The sequence below is a fragment of the Canis lupus genome, chromosome 6 (genome assembly GCF_048164855.1).
Source record: "Canis lupus baileyi chromosome 6, mCanLup2.hap1, whole genome shotgun sequence".
Taxonomy (NCBI): Eukaryota; Metazoa; Chordata; class Mammalia; order Carnivora; family Canidae; genus Canis; species Canis lupus.
Genome location: NC_132843.1, coordinates 32,269,464 through 32,274,844, shown reverse-complemented (window position 1 = coordinate 32,274,844; position 5,381 = coordinate 32,269,464). Strand labels below are relative to the sequence as shown.

Genomic DNA, 5,381 nt, shown 5'->3' with positions numbered 1-5,381 from the left:
ATTTCTGGGATCTCCTATAATTTGGAGAACTCTCTATACAAATATTCTTGGTAATTTCGAACCTTCAAAAAATTCTTAATGACACAGTTACAATCATCAAATTAATATTTAGAAAAATGTATTTAGTATTTGTCAATATTTTTCTAAATTTCTTCATAGACACATGTATTATTCACCTGTTTGGAAAGGCAAACATACAGGTTACAATCCAAACCACTCAATAGTTCCTCCCAGGGCAGCCCCGGTGGCTCAGTGGTTTAGCGCTGCCTTCAGCCCGAGGCATGATCCTGGAGACCCGGGATCGAGTCCCGTGGTGGGCTCCCTGCATGGAGCCTGCTTTTCCATTTGCCTGTATCCCTGCCTTTATCTCTCCCTGTCTCTAATAAATAAATAAAATCTTTAAAAACAAAACAAAACAAAAAAATAGTTCCCCTCAAATCTCTTCCCTACTCTCTAAGATCCTTGTATGCTATGCTAACTAGATGTATTTCTATTCCCCAAGCCTATTGTTGTCTTTGAGCCCCTGGACCTTTCATTATATCATCTCTCCTATCAGGAATACTTTCACATCAATTATCCCCCATTCATATACCCCTGTCGTTCTGAGATAGGAATGGTATTTTTCCACAGAACATACTAGATCACATTGGCCCAAGAGATCCTTGCTTGAATTAGACTCCTACAGGAGGGCTGGTGGACTGGAGTTCATTGAACTGGCTTGCCAGAACCTATTTTATGCAGATCTCCACAACCTAGTGTCCAGTGACCTCATGTTTGCTTGAAATCAACCAATGTGGGAACATTTACTCCGTGGAAATTGGGAAATTTGGTGTTTATTATGTAAGGCTTTACATTGTCAGCTAGTTGTGCATCTCTACATGCTTTACTCCCTAGCACAGTTGTTGGGCATTTGAAGGCAGGATTCTTTCCTTTTTATATTTTTTATATTTCTCAACATACTTCCTATAGTATCCTAGAGCACTGAAGATGTGCTCAATAAATACTAACTGATCAAAACACTCTCCAACTTTGAAGAGGAGTGGAGCTATTTTTCTTTCAGTAGAATTAGATTAAACTTGCCTTTATGTCTTCAAGAAACATGTTTTGATTTCTTAAACAAGTAATATGATCACCAATTAGCTTTTAAAATATGTATGAATAGATGAGCCAAACAATTAAAGTACAAACTAGGTGAACTATCCTAGGAACTGATAATAAACACTGCCTCAATTCAGATATCTATTTAAATAATAGCATTATGCCAAGGCCCAAATAACACAGTAGACACAGATAATAGAATTGGATGATAAAAAAGTTGCTCCTAATTATCAATTCTGGGAAGAGGTTAATCAAAAGTATTAGGCTGGAAGGGATGCTTGAAATTAACTCCTTGGTATTCTTGAGACTGCAGATGCTCAGAACAGAGATGTGCAAAACTGACACTAATTCTCTTACTCCCACTAACTGAGTTTTCTTTCAGTAATTATACTTTAACCCTTGTGTTATCCATTACTTCACTACTTTATGAATGCAAGGGGAATGATTTCTTTGGTCTACGAAACTCAGTGAAACCTCTTATTTTCCATTGTATTTCAGTAATATTTTCTTAATGATGTTGTTAGCTGACAAAATCAAAAGTGGTATTTTTCCTAAATGAATAGCAAATTTTGCCAGTATGATTTAGAGTCAAGCATATCAGCTAAGAATTATGAGTCTTTGGCTTTAGCCTCTGTCACTCATGTGTGTGAACACATGCTCACACACTATGTCAGTTCTGTTTATCTTTGAGGCAATTACGATGATCAATCATATGAGACGTAAAATTACTTTGAAAAGTAAAAATATACAGTTAATATTAAAGGTAAGTTTTCTGACTTCATAAGAGAAAGCAGGGATCTATTAATATTTATATTTTATTTTTTATCTGTCTGCTTTTAAAATGAATCTGTACTTAAGTAATAAACCCAATAGAACTGTTTTATTAAGAGTATGCCATGTGCCATGTCATGTACTAGGAAAGAAGAAATGTGGTTACTCATCTTAATGTGCTTGACCTCTACCTGGGGAGACAAAATCACTGACAAAAAAACAAGGCAAATATAATTAAATGATAAATTGTACAATGCAGGTTAAAAGAACTTTATAAGTTTAAAGAAAGAGGAGGTGAATGTAGCAGTGGTTGTGGGGGCATGTCTCTAGAGATCAGGAGAAATGTGACTGGAACTCTAAAAGTGGTGCACATTTTTGACATGTGCGTAAATGACCAATGCAAAAGAAGAAACAAAAATGTTGACCTTCTTTTTTAAGTTTACACCTGTTTTAGTGAAGGCATTGTGGTTCTCAAATAATCCTAGATGAGCATCTGAGCCATTTGTGGCTTATACCCTTCTCAATGTCTAGTCTTCAAGCTGTGTCAAAGTGAAATAAATAGTAGAAGTCGTCTTTGCCTTTAGTTAATTTCTTGGTTAAAATGATGCCATCGAAAACTTGGTAAAACAACCTCGCTTATCCTGAAATTGCAGAGGCTGCCAAAGCAAACCAAGATAGACAAAACAAAGGGCACATCAACATAATGTACATATTGTGGGGATTCTTGAAGGTCAGAGCATGATCTTTTACTTCTTAGTGACATATAATGCCAATATTTGTCAGATCTTACTGAAGACTAAAGCTCAGGCAAAGAAAAAAATGCATTGCATGACATTTGTTTTCCGTCCTATAACATTAAATATCCTATTGTTATAAACAACCAGCTTTGATGATTAAATGGTTGGGGTTATTGGTTTTTTTTTTTCTATAAAATGATTCTGACACATTTATAATGAAATATAAGCATCAACCCAAAGTTCTAAATTACAATGAATCTCCTTTCAAATTCCACCATAAAAATTAAACATACATAATGTAGATTTTTTTTTTAAATATCATATGGCACATGATCTGAAAAGAGGCTGTCTTCCCTCTGTTTGGGAAGATGTGTTCTGTAGGTGTCACAAGTATCAGAGCTGTAGGATTCTGAGTTGAACTGGACAGTTGTTCCTAGTAAGAATGGAGCGGGCCATGATTATTTGTAAGGGTGTGGTGCTAGAATTGGGGTCAACAGGGGAAATCTAGTAGTCAAATATCCATTTTCTGGAACCAGATTAAGATTTGGGCTTATTTCTAGATAGTGTCTATATTAAAACAAAAAGAAAAACAAACATACTTGTGGATGAAATTGTATCATGAATCTATAGGCAGTGAACCAATTCAGTCAGGAAGTTTGGTGGTTTTAGTTGACCATCCATTTGTTAATAAAGCTTTGACTAGAAAATAGGAATGCTCTGGAGAAGTTAATACGTGTTGGGAGGAGCTGACAATATCTGACCATCGACAATAAAGAGTATGGTCAATAACTGTGAAAGTACCCAGGCTCACACTAGTCAATGAATATGGTCTTCCTAGTGTTCTCCCTTTTGTGTAGTTTCTAGGTGTTGGTGACTCCAGCTGAAAACCAAGAACTAAATATCGCTTGCAGTCTACAGCCAAAAACAAGGTCAGTATTGGTGATATAATCTTTTCTCAGCAGAGCAAACTGTGTTCACATAGCACCAACTATGCTGATAATCTGACGAAGGGGAGGGCCTGAAGGGCATATAACATAAAAATGAAATATTTTTAATCACTCCCTGAATATAAAAGCATATTGCTCTCTGTATTTGAATAAAAATAAGACATTAGCCTAAGTATTTTAAAACTGCAAGGATACCAAATCTTAGTGTAAAATAGACAATCCAATAAGATATTTTCTGTTAATTCTTTGACTTCTCATATTTCCTTCTACACCTCTACTTATCCCTGAGACTCATCATATACCCCAATTTGGGAAAAAAAAAGCCATGCCTTATTCAGTTTGACTTTATTTTGGTGTAAGTAGTGAGATGTCAACCTAACTTTGTATTTCTTTTATATGGTCAGTTTCTTTTCCCAGAGCCTGAATTTCAGTAAGTTGCCATCGGTTGCCAATGATAAAACTGTCAGAATGTGGACAAATGCACACTCTATCATAAGAGAATATTTCAGTCCCATATTCCTGGTAAGTTGGTTAGACAGTGTGTGTATGTTAGTATTTCCTTCACTTTTTTTTTTTTTTTCATGCTTAGGTTCTAACTTATGACCCCCATCCTAGCCCATGTGGACTTCCAAAGATAGACAACCCTCTTGTAAAGGAGAGGCAGTTTCCATTATGTCTCAAAACTATCATGACATAGGAAGGAAGAGCAAGGAGAGATAAGGCAAATCAGAAAGGGTCTTCAAGGAGAAAGTGAGTCACAGAAAAAAATGTTATTTCTTGTTTTGGCAAGAATCTCATCAACTAGATTGGCCTAGTTTTGTGACCTTGACCACTATCAGAGTTCTTTCCCTCAGGAAGTATAGCTGATATAAGTGACCATGGCAGTTCGTAGAGGGACGAATGTGTGATTTACAAGTTTTCAACCAGGAAAACAGTTGAAAAATTTTCAAGTATACATCACAATCTTTATCATAATTTAATAACTGATTTAAAACAATTTATATAAGGAACTCAGAGCCTACTTCCTCAGCACAATTCTCCTTCCCTCCTAAGTGCAGGCTGCTGGGGTGTCACTTCCAAATTCTTATGCATGAGTAGTCTTACCATATTCAGTAATATATTCCTCTTATGAGAAAGTAATCAAGTACAATATAACTGATGACTTTCCTCATTCGGTAATCAGTAATTTGTGATCAATTTTACCTGATGGTGACAGCCTGGTGTATAAGTTAGTGCTAATGTATATTACTGCATTTCATTTTTGTAGAGCCTGTCAGCTGAGTAAAGGAGGGGGATTGGGATGGAGAACTCCTCCCCCTCCATCTATAAGTGGCACACCACTGGCCTCCTGGTGTTATTAAAGGAAAATTGGAAAAGTTTCCAGAAGATTAAGCAGAAAGCTTACAACTTGCACAAGACTCTCAATTTTCCAGTGGCTCTGACAGAAGGATAAATCTTCAGCTGTTTTAACTAAAATGTAAGCAAACCCAATGTCTAACTACAGTAAACAAAATTTATTATGATTCGGACGTGGCAGTGGTGTTTACATCTAGGTTGACAAAATTGCCAATGTGTGAGACCCTTAGTTAAGAAAAATGTAGCAGGCTATTTCTTATCCATCAGGCAAAGGAAAGGGGAATTTTTTGAGAGCTGTGGACATACAAAGTGACTTTGAACTGTACACTCTGATTATATGTGCATATGAAACCTGGTCCAGCTTTAAACTTAAGTGAAGTAAATACCTGACTTTATGGTGTGAGTTGCACTCATCTCTGCTATCATAAGATATAACTAATGTATTGTATCCCTTATTGGTCCTGAAAATCAT

General features: G+C 36.1%; 1 long non-coding RNA gene across 1 annotated transcript; it reads left to right on the top strand.

The window, feature by feature from the left end:
* The first annotated feature begins 3,421 nt into the window (after nucleotides 1-3,421).
* LOC140634681 (uncharacterized) lies at nucleotides 3,422-4,984 on the top strand. Its single transcript, XR_012032074.1, has 3 exons — nucleotides 3,422-3,535; nucleotides 3,958-4,075; nucleotides 4,821-4,984. It is a non-coding gene; the product is annotated as an uncharacterized lncRNA (long non-coding RNA).
* Nucleotides 4,985-5,381: the final 397 nt, after the last annotated feature.